This window comes from Mytilus californianus, unplaced genomic scaffold (genome assembly GCF_021869535.1).
Source record: "Mytilus californianus isolate M0D057914Y unplaced genomic scaffold, xbMytCali1.0.p SCAF_51, whole genome shotgun sequence".
Lineage (NCBI taxonomy): Eukaryota > Metazoa > Mollusca > Bivalvia > Mytilida > Mytilidae > Mytilus > Mytilus californianus.
In genome coordinates this window covers 671,146-686,855 of record NW_026262703.1, presented here as the reverse complement: position 1 = coordinate 686,855, position 15,710 = coordinate 671,146, and positions in this window count along the sequence as shown.

Here is a 15,710-nt window from a genome sequence, read left to right as displayed (position 1 = left end):
AAAGTTTGATTAATTGTTTACACTTTTCTTTATCTGTGTATATATGTTGTGTAAGTGCATGTTGTTTACACTAATCATTGTTTTATATTTGTCTGGTAAATAAATTTTGTACATTTCTTATTGTTTTACTTTTACTTTTGTTCTTGTTTTTTTACATCTTAAAGTTTTGCCATGAAGTCCAACTGGTAATCAAATTTATAGGATATATATGCAGATAGGCATTGCCTGCGTATTTGACGGTGTCAAAATACTAGAATTAAACACCAAACGTGAAAAGAAACATCACAATTATATAAATACTTGAAGACATTAGACCTGCATGACAAAACGTGTTTGAAATACATAAATCGTAATGTGAATAAATGAAACGTGAACCTAAAGAAATAAACTTTACGTTCGTTCTATGCAAAACAGTTTAGGCATATAAATACTGGCTAGAACATTTTTGAAAATTTGTATTAACAAGCATCTTTAAAAAAAACCCATGATTGATTTCATTATAATCAACACTTGATATAGCTAGCTTTGAATGATATTGCCGGTCGAAACAAGTTTTACAAAAGACGATATCTCCAACCTGCATCTTGAAGCTATAGTCAATGTCTAAACAGACGCTCATATTCATTAACAGCTACGGTCAAATATAAAACTGCCTGCAAGACTATATATAAGGATCGCGCATGTCATTAGATCTTGGCATACCCGTTCATAACGTTTTATTAAACGTAAAAAAAATATATTTAAAAGAAATGGAAGAAATACACACGAAATGAACCGTTGAATGCACAAAAAGTACAAACAAGTTTGCTCTCCTTTAGAAATGAAACGCTACACCGTATGATTTATTGAACAACATAGAACGTTCTATTTTCCTTTTCGAAATTTCTTACTACATACACAATAATACCCTTACATGTTGGTAACATGAGCATTACCGGAAGGTGGTGTTCGTCACGACGGAGAAAGTGTGCATACTTCTTTCAGACTGATGCAAAAATATCTATTAATAATCATGAACAATCATTAAGTAATTTGCAATATTTAAAGGTGAGGAAACAGAGTGAGATTTTTTAAACAAAAGTGGCAAGGCACCAATATTTATCTCGCATTATAATTATTTTTCATGGTCGTATATTATGATTTGGTTTTTTTATTCTAATGAAAAAGCAATGTTAAGAATAATCATTTCTAGTTACTAAAAATAAAATAAAAAGCCAAAAACGCAACCCTGAAACTGAACTATGTGGATGAAGTTAATTGCATGGGAAAACCAAGACGTATGTACCTTACAATATACAACAAATCAGACTTACTGATGCTTCCTATCGAATTAATAATCCATAATGTTCTTTACATTAATGAAGGAGATCTTATTGAGAAAAAAAACCCCGAGGAGATAACGTTTACAAAGTTTGGATAAGTGTTTCGATACGCAGGGTTAGTTTGAAATTGATATCATGTACAAAATATCGTATCGACACATTGCGAAAGAAGTATTTTGGGTTTTTCCATCTTTGATGCTTTTGCTAAAAGAATTTCAGGTGTCCTATAGCTATGTTTCCCCATGCCAATATTTTTCCGGGGGTTACTCGATTGGTCTATCCCCCCAAAAAACCCAATTGCCATGATCCAACTTCTCCTCCTCAGCGTGATGGTGGAGATCAATGATCAGGCATTTTTCCAATCCCTAGTACTAGGGCCTCTATAGAATTTTGTTTCATTGAAAAATAATCAGATAAAACATTTACTATTTCAAGGTACCTTATGCTAAAAATGAAATGAGACAATAATTTTCATTTTGTTGTTTGACCTTTCATCCCAAGCATCGATCTGATTTCTTGTAATTCACATTTTCTTCTGCCGATATTTAATTATCTAGCAACAAGACTTTATAGCTTACTTATATAACTACAACAGCACCAGTCATAAACAGAAGGTGCTGAAAAGGTGAAACAACTTATCTATTCTGATGACTTATGCTTATTGTATAGTTTTTTTTTCAGAAAGGAAATATAGAAAAAAAAAATAAGTATTAAAGAATATCAATTTTCACAAAAGAGTGAAAATTTACAATTTCAGATATTACGATTTTTCTTATCTTCGCTGAACTATTTGACCAAAAGTTTAAACAAATGTTTTTTATTCTGATTTGATAAGTGAATACATTGTTCTTTAATCTTATCATTAGGGGCGTGCAGCTGAAGGCGCGGTGTGCGTGTCAAAAAACAGGGGGAGGCATCCAACTTCAAGGATTTTTTTTTTATTAAGATCAAAATGGAAATGTTAGCTGAACTCCTGTTGAACCTGCACATTGCAGATCAGCACCGGTTATATATAAATATAGAATATTAGCACTCATTACTTGAAGCAAAATAAAAAAAATCGCATGTAAAGTTATTTGGGTTTTTTTTCAAGAATTAAAACAGAACTGATGGATGAACGGATTAATATCTGTTTAACATCCAGCGTCAAATTAAATATCTACTCAAGACGAAAACATGATTATATATTTTAAATATAAAGCCTTCTTTGTAACCTTGGTTTGAACCGGTCGGAGTTCGAACCCACGACATCTTACACTCGAGGAAAATAGTATGTACTGGTGTATAGCTAAAAAGAAATGGAGACAAATTCACGAACCCCACCAAAAACTGGGGGTGAAAATAGTCTTTAGATGACTTTAATATGGATGATATTTACAATTTGAAATGCATGCTAGTCGTAGATGCTTACCTGAATATATACGAGTATTACCAATGGATGCTTGATTCCGGAAACTGTGCGTTGTGTACCGTTCGTCGATATTTATTTTGTACGTTCGTTGTATGTTTTCGTCATAGTTCATAAGTAGAACATTGAGAACACAACTAGCTGTTTCCATTGAAATATCTATCTTTTTTTTGTCTGCAAGCATTTTCAACTAATAAAACATTGAAATTTCTAACTTTTCATATTGAAGATCAAAACAACCTGAATCGTGTATTTGTTTGACGTGAAACAGAACTTACTGGAGCATCAGGAGCGCCTGATTGCAATTCAGTTTCTTAAAATTCCAGCATTTTGATCTTGAGCTCAATGGTCAAGCTCACACGAAAGTCAGGTTGATATACATCACATCGCCTTAAAGTTATAGACGTTCATGCATATATATTCAAATATTTTTGGTGAGTTTGTTACTACTGTGTCATTGATCCGAAAATTTACATGAATATAACGTATTTTAATAGCGAATTTACCTTGAAAAGTGTTAGTACTCGCTTGAAAAAAGCTTTGAAAATTTATCACTACGTGTCATACATATTTGTAATATGTACAACGACAGATATTGAAAAAGGGAATGAATCGTACAGTCACTGTGCCAAAATTCTGAGGTAAGTTTTTCAATTAAATGTCTGCAAATAAAATTAAAACAACGGGTTACTCAATCTCATTTTGTATTTTAAACAACAACAAATCACAAAATAACCGGTCGCATTTAGAGTAAGAGCCAACCAGCTACGCTCCATTTTTAGTTTAATAAAGTTTGAGTTACACATAGCGTTTGTTTCGGGATGATTACTAGTAATTCACAGACCTGTCTATTTAAAATAGTCACAGGGTGTTCATGTAATATAAATAATATACAATGATGTCAGGAGCAGTACACTGTGTTATCAACTGGCTGTTTCTGTTTTTGCCCTGTTATAGATTCGAGGTTAGCTGTATTGGACCCGAGAACTCAAAGAGTCGAGGGCAAATACAGCTGATCGAGAATCTATAACAGAGCCAATACAGAAACAGCCAGTTCATAACACTTTTATTAAATGATTTTAGAGAAACTTACCGTGAAGAAGATACAGAATTTCATATCTGAACTTGGGAGAACATGTCTTTTGCATATTTCACGTCCATGGATTTTTTGTCAACATTTTCAGATGTAATTTCTGATTTCTTGTCCAATAACCCAAAAATTTGCTATTACAATTCATTTTATCCAGAAAAAAATAAAGTAGCTAGGAAGAATAAATCAGAGAGTTTAACTATTCTCACTCTTCGTGCTCCTGGATCGTCTGCGTTCTGCTAAATGATCAACGGAAATGAAAGAATGTCAAAAATCGAAAGTCGTACCCAAAAAGGCTGTGAAATATATCCGTTTCAAGACTTCAAGACGTTACAAAACACTTAACATCATTAAAACTTTTTATTCTATGATTGTAAGTTAAAAAGAAATAATACAATGTTTTTATGCATAACGATTAGTAAGGTGTAAGAAAATTGAAACCGGAAGTAAACGTCCCGTATTAGCCCATAGGCCAATACGGCTCTTTTCCGTATTGGTATTGTTTTTTTCCGTATTGGCCCTGTTCGAAAAGCAATATTATCTCTTGATTAATATCGACAGTGGAACGTCATCGGTATTTCATATGCTGATTTATCCGTATTAGGGCTGATTTGCTCATATCATTTAATAATTAACTGAACAGTACATGTACGTCAATTAGAATTTGATGAACATTTTAGTAAAGACACCAGTAGTATACTGCTGTTCGAAAGTCATAAATCGATTGAGACAAAAACAAATCCGGGCCACAAACCAAAATTGAGGGAAACACACCAACTAACACTTCGCGATTCAGCGATTAATATCCGGAATTAATAAACCATTTAAACATGTAAAAAAAAAACTGTATTTAATATATCCTTGTATTCTTACAATTACGTGTTTGCTTATTTGTGACAAAAATTTATGAGAAATTCAAACATAAATCAAGGTGACTCTGCAATTCATAAAAAAGTCTCTTCAGTAAAGCTTTTGTCCACACTAGGTACAAATAATAGACAATTGCCAAAGGTTGCCTGGACCCAAAGAACCAGGTGGGTAAAGTTAATTACTGAATTTTTTTAATTGAGGTCCAAAGTTAGGGTAGGGTGACCCTATCACCCCCTTCTTTAATTCATAAAAAAAATCTCTACGGCAAAGCTTTTGACCACACAAGGTTAAAATGATAGGCGATTGCCAAAGGTTTACTGGACCCAAAGACCCAGGTGGGTAAAGTTACGGAACTTTTTAAATTGAGGTCCAAAGTTGAGGTAGAGTAACTCTTCCACCCCCCACCCCCCCTTCTTCAATTCATCAAAAAATTCCTACGGCAAAGCTTTTGTCCACACTAGGTACAAATGACAGGCAATTGCCTAAGGTTGCCTGGACCCAAAGACCCAGGTGGGTAAAGTTACGGAACTTTTTTAATTGAGGTCCAAAGCTGGGGTAGGTTTACTCTACCAACCCCCTTCTTTAATTCATAAAAAATTCCCTACGGCAAAGCTTTTATCTACACTAGGTTCAAATGATAGGCAATTGCCGAAGGTTGCCTGGACCCAAAGACCCAGGTGGGTAAAGTTACGGAACTTTTTTAATTGAGGTCTAAAGTTTGGGGAGGGTACTCCAACAACCCCCCTTCTTTAATTCATAAAAAAATCCCTACGGCAAAGCTTTTGTCCACACTAGGAACAAATGATAGGCAATTATCTAAGATTGCCTGGGCCCAAAGACCCAGGTGGGTAAAGTTACGGAACTTTTTTAATTGAGGTCCAAAGTTGGACCATCTCCCCACTTCAATTTATAAAAAGATCTCTATGGCAAAGCTTTTGTCCACACTAGGTACAAATGATAGGCAATTGCCAAAAGTTGCCTGGACCCAAAGACCCAGGTGGGTAAAGTTACGGAACTTTTTCAATTGAGGTCCAAAGTTGGTGTTGGGTGACCCTACCAACCCCCTTTTTTAATTCATAAAAAAATTCCCTACGGCAAAGCTTTTGTCCACACAAGGTACAAATTATAGGCAAATGCCTAAAGTTGCCTGGACCCAAAGACCCAGGGGGTAAAGTTACGGAGGTCCAAATTTGGGGTAGGGTGACCATACCACCCCTTTTTTTAATTCATAAAAAATCCCTACTGCAAAGCTTTTATCCACACTAGGTGTGAAAGATAGGCAATTGCATAAGGTTGACTGGACTTAAAGACCCAAGTGGGTAAAGTTAAGGAACTTTTTTAATTGAGGTCCAAAGTGGGGGTAGGGTGACCCTACCACCCCCCTTCTTTAATTCATAAAAAAGTCTCTTCAGTAAAGCTTTTGTCCACACTAGGTACAAATAATAGACAATTGCCAAAGGTTGCCTGGACCCAAAAAACCAGGTGGGTAAAGTTAATTACTGAATTTTTTTAATTGAGGTCCAAAGTTAGGGTAGGGTGACCCTACCAACCCCTTCTTCAGTTCATTAAAAAATTCCTTACGGCAAAGCTTTTGTCCACACCAGGTATGAATGATAGGCAATTGCCGAAGGTTGCCTGTACCCAAAGACCCAGGTGGGTAAAGTTAAGGAACTTTTTTAATTGAGGTCCAAAGTGGGGGTAGGGTGACCCTACCACCCCCCTTCTTTAATTCATATAAAGTCTCTTCAGTAAAGCTTTTGTCCACACTAGGTACAAATAATAGACAATTGCCAAAGGTTGCCTGGACCCAAAGAACCAGGTGGGTAAAGTTAATTACTGAATTTTTTTAATTGAGGTCCAAAGTTAGGGTAGGGTGACCCTACCAACCCCTTCTTTAATTCATAAAAAAATCTCTACGGCAAAGCTTTTGACCACACAAGGTTAAAATGATAGGCGATTGCCAAAGGTTTACTGGACCTAAAGACCCAGGTGGGTAAAGTTACGGAACTTTTTAAATTGAGGTCCAAAGTTGAGGTAGAGTAACTCTTCCACCCCCACCCCCCTTCTTCAATTCATCAAAACATTCCTACGGCAAAGCTTTTGTCCACACTAGGTACAAATGACAGGCAATTGCCTAAGGTTGCCTAGACCCAAAGACCCAGGTGGGTAAAGTTACGGAACTTTTTTAATTGAGGTCCAAAGCTGGGGTAGGTTTACTCTACCAACCCCCTTCTTTAATTCATAAAAAATTCCCTACGGCAAAGCTTTTATCTACACTAGGTTCAAATGATAGGCAATTGCCGAAGGTTGCCTGGACCCAAAGACCCAGGTGGGTAAAGTTACGGAACTTTTTTAATTGAGGTCTAAAGTTTGGGGAGGGTCACCCAACAACCTCCCCACTTCAATTTATAAAAAGATCTCTATGGCAAAGCTTTTGTCCACACTAGGTACAAATGATAGGCAATTGCCAAAAGTTGCCTGGACCCAAAGACCAAGATGGGTAAAGTTAATTACGGAATTTTTTAATTGAGGTCCAAAGTTGGGATAAGGCGACCCTACCGCCCCCCTTCTTCAGTTCATTAAAAAATTCCTTACGGCAAAGCTTTTGTCCACACCAGGTATGAATGATAGGCAATTGCCGAAGGTTGCCTGTACCCAAAGACCCAGGTGGGTAAAGTTAAGGAACTTTTTTAATTGAGGTCCAAAGTGGGGGTAGGGTGACCCTACCACCCCCCTTCTTTAATTCATATAAAGTCTCTTCAGTAAAGCTTTTGTCCACACTAGGTACAAATAATAGACAATTGCCAAAGGTTGCCTGGACCCAAAGAACCAGGTGGGTAAAGTTAATTACTGAATTTTTTTAATTGAGGTCCAAAGTTAGGGTAGGGTGACCCTACCAACCCCTTCTTTAATTCATAAAAAAATCTCTACGGCAAAGCTTTTGACCACACAAGGTTAAAATGATAGGCGATTGCCAAAGGTTTACTGGACCCAAAGACCCAGGTGGGTAAAGTTACGGAACTTTTTAAATTGAGGTCCAAAGTTGAGGTAGAGTAACTCTTCCACCCCCCACCCCCCTTCTTCAATTCATCAAAAAATTCCTACGGCAAAGCTTTTGTCCACACTAGGTACAAATGACAGGCAATTGCCTAAGGTTGCCTGGACCCAAAGACCCAGGTGGGTAAAGTTACGGAACTTTTTTAATTGAGGTCCAAAGCTGGGGTAGGTTTACTCTACCAACCCCCTTCTTTAATTCATAAAAAATTCCCTACGGCCAAGCTTTTATCTACACTAGGTTCAAATGATAGGCAATTGCCAAAAGTTGCCTGGACCCAAAGACCAAGATGGGTAAAGTTAATTACGGAATTTTTTAATTGAGGTCCAAAGTTGGGGTAAGGCGACCCTACCGCCCCCCTTCTTCAATTCATTCAAAAATTCCCTACGGCAAAGCTTTTGTCCACACCAGGTATGAATGATAGGCAATTGCCGAAGGTTGCCTGTTCCCAAAGATCCAGGTGGGTAAAGTTACGGAACTTTTTCAATTGAGGTCCAAAGTTGGTGTTGGGTGACCCTACCACCCCCCTTTTTTAATTCATAAAAAAATTCCCAACGCAAAGCTTTTGTCCACACAAGGTACAAATTATAGGCAAATGCCTAAGGTTGCCTGGACCCAAAGACCCAAGGGGTAAAGTTACGGAGGTCCAAATTTGGGGTAGGGTGACCATACCACCCCTTTTTTTACTTCATAAAAAATCCCTACTGCAAAGCTTTTATCCACACTAGGTGTGAAAGATAAGCAATTGCATAAGGTTGCCTGGACTTAAAGACCCAAGTGGGTAAAGTTAAGGAACTTTTTTAATTGAGGTCCAAAGTGGGGGTAGGGTGACCCTACCACCCCCCTTCTTTAATTCATAAAAAAATCCCTACTGCAAAGCTTTTTAATTACACTAGGTGTAAATGATAGGCAATTGCCGAAGGTTGCCTGGACCCAAAGACCCAGGTGGGTAAAGTTACAGAACCTTTTCAATTGAGGTCCAAAGTTTTGGTTGGCTGACCCTACCACCCCTTTTTTTAATTCATAAAAAATCCCTACGGCAAAGCTTTTGTCCACACTAGGTACGATTGATAGGTAATTGCCTAAGGTTACTAGGACCCAAAGACCCAGGTGGGTAAGGTTACGGAACTTGTTTGATTGAGGTCCAAAGTTGGGGTAGGGTGACCCTACCACCCCCTTTCTTTAACTCATAAAAAATCCCTACGGCAAAGCTTTTGTCCACACTAGGAACAGATGATAGGCAATTACCTAAGGTTGCCTCAACCCAAAGACCCGGGTGGGTAAAGTTACGGAACTTTTTTGTAATTGAGGTCCAAAGTTGGGGTAGGCTGACCCTACCACCCCCTTCTTTAATTCATAAAAAAGTCTCTTCAGCAAAGCTTTTGTCCACACTAGGTACAAATGATAGGCAATTGCTCAAGGGTGCCTGGATCCAAAGACCACGGTGGTTGAATTTCGGAACTTTTTTAATTGAGGTCCAAAGTTGGGTAGGGTGACCCTACAACCCCCTTCTTTAATTCATAAAAAAATCCCTACGGCAAAGCCTTTGTCCACACTAGGTACAAATGATAGTCAATTGCCTAAGGTTGCCATGACCTAAAGACCCAGGTGCGTAAAGTTACGCAACTTTTTTAATTGAGGTCCAAAGTTGGGGTAGGATGACCCTACCACCCCCTTCTTTAATTGATAAAAAATTCCCTACGGCAAAGCTTTTGTCCACACTAGGTATAAGTGATAGGCAATTGCCGAAGGTTGCCTGTACCCAAAGACCCAGGTGGGTAAAGTTACGAAACTTTTTCAATTGAGGTCCAAAGTTGGTGTTAGGTGACCCTACCCCTCCCCTTTTTTAATTAAGTCTCCCAAACGAAGTTTGGGAAGACTTATTGTTTTTGCTCAGTTCTTATTCTTCTTCTTCTTCTTCTTCTTCTTCTTCTTCCGCCGCTTTTAAATTTGAACTTGTCCGCACCCGTTCTCCAAAACCGCTTGTCAGATTAACTTAGGGTTTCACAATATGTTAGACTAACATGTCTAGTGGTGCAATCAGGGTTTTGTTTGTGCAATGGGGTTTATAAAGGGGTACTTTGAGGGGCAAAAAGAAAAGAGAGTTTTACTATAGAACCCTATGGGATTTTATTTTTTTTAATTTTCAAATGATTATAAATTGAAAACCGTTTGTGATAGACACAATCTTTTTAATTGAAAATGTTCTAAATGATAAAGCCCATTAATTGAAATACAGGGTTAGTCCCAAGGGTCACCCCCACCCCCTGCCATTTAAGAAAGTTCTAATACCTTGTAAGTGGTCAAGATCCCCACCCCTAAACCATATATATTTTGGTTTGTTATGCTAAGATGGTTTGAATGATATACAGGGTTAGTCCCCAGGGGTCACCCCGACCCCCTGCCATTTGAGAAAGTTCTAATATCTTGTAAATGGTCGAGATCCCCACCCCTAAACCATATATATTCTGGTTTGTCATGACAAAGCACATCAAATGAAATACAGGGTTAGTCCCCAGGGGTCACCCCCACCCCCTACCATTTAAGAAAGTTCTAATATCTTCTAAGTGGTCAAGATCCCCACCCCTAAACCATATATATTCTGGTTTGTCATGCTAAGATGGTTTGAATGATATACAGGGTTAGTCCCCAGGGGTTATCCCGACCCCCTGCCATTTGAGAAAGTTCTAATATCTTGTAAATGGTCGAGATCCCCACCCCTAAACCATATATATTCTGGTTTGTCATGATAAAGGACTTCAAATGAAATACAGGGTAAGTCCCCAGGGTTCACCCCCACCCCCTGCCATTAAGAAAGTTCTAATATCTTGTAAGTGGTCAAGATCCCCACCCCTAAACCATATATATTCTGGTTTGTCATGCTAAGATGGTTTGAATGATATACAGGGTTAGTCCCCAGGGGTCATCCCGACCCCCTGCCATTTGAGAAAGTTCTAATATCTTGTAAATGGTTGAGATCCCCACCCCTAAACCATATATATTCCTATTTGTCATGTCTCGAACATTTGAATGACGTATACGGTCAGTCCCCAGGGGTCCCCCCACCCCCAATGTTCTAATATCTTGTAAATGGTTGAGATCCCCACCCCTAAACCATATATATTCCTGTTCGTCATGTAATGAACATTTGAATGACGTATAGGGCCAGTCCCCAGGGGTTCCTCCCCACCCCCAATGTTCTAGTATCTTGTAAATGGTCGAGATCCCCACCCCTAAACCATATATATTCTGGTTTGTCATGCCAAGATGATTTGAATGATATACAACGTTAGTCCCCAGGCATCACTAATGCATATAACTTTACTGGACCTAACCAATTTTCACTGGAAGTTGCCCAATGTCAGGCGACCCTGGGAATTACGAATTATGGGAGCTTCGTTTGGGAGACTTCGTAACAGCATCCTGTTACATTCATTTCTTGTTCATAAATAAATTCCCTACGGCAAAGCTTTTGTCCACACAAGGTACAAATGATAGGCAAATGCCTAAGGTTGCCTGGACCCAAAGACCCAGGGGGTAAAGTTAAGGAATTGTTTTAATTGAGGTCCAAATTTGGGGTAGGGTGACCCTACCACCTCTCAACTTCAATTCATAAAGAAGTCTCTTCGGCAAAGCTTTTGTCCACACTAGGTATAAATGATAGGCAATTGCTCAAGGGTGCCTGGACCCATACACCAAGGTGGTTGAATTTCGGAACTTTTTAAATTGAGGTCCAAAGTTGGGGTAAGATGACCCTACCACCCCCTTCTTTAATTCATAAAAAATTCCCTACGGCAAAGCTTTTGTCCACACTAGGTATAAGTGATAGGCAATTGCCGAAGGTTGCCTGTACCCAAAGACCCAGGTGTGTAAAGTTACGAAACTTTTTCAATTGAGGTCCAAACTTGGTGTTTGGTGACCCTACCACTCCCCTTTTTTAATTCATAAATAAATTTTCTACGGCAAAGCTTTTGTCCACACAAGGTACAAATGATAGGCAAATGCCTAAGGTTGCCTGGACCCAAAGACCCAGGGGGTAAAGTTAAGGAATTGTTTTAATTGAGGTCCAAATTTGGGGTAGGGTGACCCTACCACCTCTCAACTTCAATTCATAAAAAAGTCTCTTCAGCAAAGCTTTTGTCCACACTAGGTACAAATGATAGGCAATTGCTCAAGGGTGCCTGGATCCAAAGACCACGGTGGTTGAATTTCGGAACTTTTTTAATTGAGGTCCAAAGTTGGGTAGGGTGACCCTACAACCCCCTTCTTTAATTCATAAAAAATTCCTACGGCAAAGCTTTTGTCCACACTAGGTACAAATGATAGTCAATTGCCTAATGTTGCCTGGACCTAAAGACCCAGGTGCGTAAAGTTACGCAACTTTTTTAGTTGAGGTCCAAAGTTGGGGTAGGATGACCCTACCACCCCCTTCTTTAATTCATAAAAAATTCCCTACGGCAAAGCTTTTGTCCACACTAGGTATAAATGATAGGCAATTGCCGAATGTTGCCTGGTCCCAAAAATCCAGGTGGGTAAAGTTACGGAACTTTTTCAATTGAGGTCCAAAGTTTGGGTTGGGTGATCTTACAACCCCCTTTTTTAATTCATAAAAAAATCCCTACGGCAAAGCTTTTGTCCACACTATGTACAAATGATAGGCAATTACCAATGGTTGCCTGGACCCAAAGACCCAAGTGGGTAAAGTTACGAACTTTTTTAATTGAGGTCCAAAGTTTGGGTTGGATGACCCTGCCACCCCCTTCTTTAATTCATAAAAAAATTCCCTACAGCAAAGCTTTTGTCCACACAAGGTACAAATGATAGGCAATTGCCTAAGACTGCTTTGACCCAAAGACCCAGGGGGTAAAGTTACGGAATTGTTTTAGTTGAGGTCCAAATTTGGAGTAGGGTGACCCTAGCTACCACCCTCTTCTTTAATTCTTAAAAAAATTCCTACGGCAAAGCTTTTGTCCACACTAGGTACAAATGATAGGCAATTACCTAAGGTTGCCTGGATTAGAAGACCCAGGTGGTTAAAGTTACGGAACTTTTTCAATTGAGGTCCAAAGTTGGGCTAGAGTGACCCTACTACCCCCTTCTTTAATTCATAAGAAAATCCCTACGGCAAAGCTTTTGTCCACACTAGGTATAAATGATAGGCAATTGCCGAAGGTTGCCTGGACCCAAAGACCCAGGTGGTTAAAGTAACGGAACTTTTTCAATTGAGGTCCAAAGTTCGGGTTGGGTGACCCTACCACTCCTTTTTCTTTATTCATAAAAAATCCCTCCGGCAAAACTTTTGTCCACACTAGGTACAAATGATAGGTAATTGCCTAAGGTTGCCTGGATTCAAAGACCCAGGTGGGTAAGGTAACAGAACTTTTTAAATTGAGGTCCAAAGTTGGGGTAGGGTGACCCTACCTCCCCCTTGTTTAATTCATAAAAAACTCCCTACGGCGAATCTTTTGTCCACATTATGCACAAATGATAGGCAATTACCTAAGGTTGCCTGGACCCAAAGACCAAGGTTGGTAAAGTTACGGAACTTTTTAATTTGAGGTCCAAATTTGGGGTTGGGTGACCCTACCATCCCTTTTTTTAATTCATAAAAAAATCGCTCCGAAAAAGCTTTTGCCCACACTAGGTACAAATGATAGGTAATTGCCTAAGGTTGCCTGGACCCAAAGACACAGGTGGGTTAGGTTACAGAACTTTTTCAATTGAGGTCCAAAGTTTGGGTAGGGTGACCCTACCACCCCCTTCTTTAATTCATAAAAAATTCCCTACGGCAAAGCTTTTGTCCACACTAGGTACAAATGATAGTCAATTGCCTAAGGTTGCCATGACCTAAAGACCCAGGTGCGTAAAGTTACGCAACTTTTTTAATTGAGGTCCAAAGTTGGGGTAGGATGACCCTACCACCCCCTTCTTTAATTGATAAAAAATTCCCTACGGCAAAGCTTTTGTCCACACTAGGTATAAGTGATAGGCAATTGCCGAAGGTTGCCTGTACCCAAAGACCCAGGTGGGTAAAGTTACGAAACTTTTTCAATTGAGGTCCAAAGTTGGTGTTAGGTGACCCTACCGCTCCCCTTTTTTAATTAAGTCTCCCAAACGAAGTTTGGGAAGACTTATTGTTTTTGCTCAGTTCTTCTTCTTCTTCTTCTTCTTCTTCTTCTTCTTCTTTTTCTTCTTCTTCTTCCGCCGCTTTTAAATTTGAACTTGTCCGCACCCGTTCTCCAAAACCGCTTGTCAGATTAACTTAGGGTTTCACAATATGTTAGACTAACATGTCTAGTGGTGCAATCAGGGTTTTGTTTGTGCAATGGGGTTTATAAAGGGGTACTTTGAGGGGCAAAAAGAAAAGAGGGTTTTACTATAGAACCCTATGGGATTTTATTTTTTTAAATTTTCAAATGATTATAAATTGAAAACCGTTTGTGATAGACACAATCTTTTTAATTGAAAATGTTCTAAATGATAAAGCCCATTAAATGAAATACAGGGTTAGTCCCAAGGGTCACCCCCACCCCCTGCCATTTAAGAAAGTTCTAATACCTTGTAAGTGGTCAAGATCCCCACCCCTAAACCATATATATTTTGGTTTGTTATGCTAAGATGGTTTGAATGATATACAGGGTTAGTCCCCAGGGGTCACCCCGACCCCCTGCCATTTGAGAAAGTTCTAATATCTTGTAAATGGTCGAGATCCCCACCCCTAAACCATATATATTCTGGTTTGTCATGACAAAGCACATCAAATGAAATACAGGGTTAGTCCCCAGGGGTCACCCCCACCCCCTACCATTTAAGAAAGTTCTAATATCTTCTAAGTGGTCAAGATCCCCACCCCTAAACCATATATATTCTGGTTTGTCATGCTAAGATGGTTTGAATGATATACAGGGTTAGTCCCCAGGGGTTATCCCGACCCCCTGCCATTTGAGAAAGTTCTAATATCTTGTAAATGGTCGAGATCCCCACCCCTAAACCATATATATTCTGGTTTGTCATGATAAAGCACTTCAAATGAAATACAGGGTAAGTCCCCAGGGTTCACCCCCACCCCCTGCCATTAAGAAAGTTCTAATATCTTGTAAGTGGTCAAGATCCCCACCCCTAAACCATATATATTCTGGTTTGTCATGCTAAGATGGTTTGAATGATATACAGGGTTAGTCCCCAGGGGTCATCCCGACCCCCTGCCATTTGAGAAAGTTCTAATATCTTGTAAATGGTTGAGATCCCCACCCCTAAACCATATATATTCCTATTTGTCATGTCTCGAACATTTGAATGACGTATACGGTCAGTCCCCAGGGGTCCCCCCACCCCCAATGTTCTAATATCTTGTAAATGGTTGAGATCCCCACCCCTAAACCATATATATTCCTGTTCGTCATGTAATGAACATTTGAATGACGTATAGGGCCAGTCCCCAGGGGTTCCTCCCCACCCCCAATGTTCTAGTATCTTGTAAATGGTCGAGATCCCCACCCCTAAACCATATATATTCTGGTTTGTCATGCCAAGATGATTTGAATGATATACAACGTTAGTCCCCAGGCATCACTAATGCATATAACTTTACTGGACCTAACCAATTTTCACTGGAAGTTGCCCAATGTCAGGCGACCCTGGGAATTACGAATTATGGGAGCTTCGTTTGGGAGACTTCGTAACAGCATCCTGTTACATTCATTTCTTGTTCATAAATAAATTCCCTACGGCAAAGCTTTTGTCCACACAAGGTACAAATGATAGGCAAATGCCTAAGGTTGCCTGGACCCAAAGACCCAGGGGGTAAAGTTAAGGAATTGTTTTAATTGAGGTCCAAATTTGGGGTAGGGTGACCCTACCACCTCTCAACTTCAATTCATAAAAAAGTCTCTTCGGGAAAGCTTTTGTCCACACTAGGTATAAATGATAGGCAATTGCTCAAGGGTGCCTGGACCCATACACCAA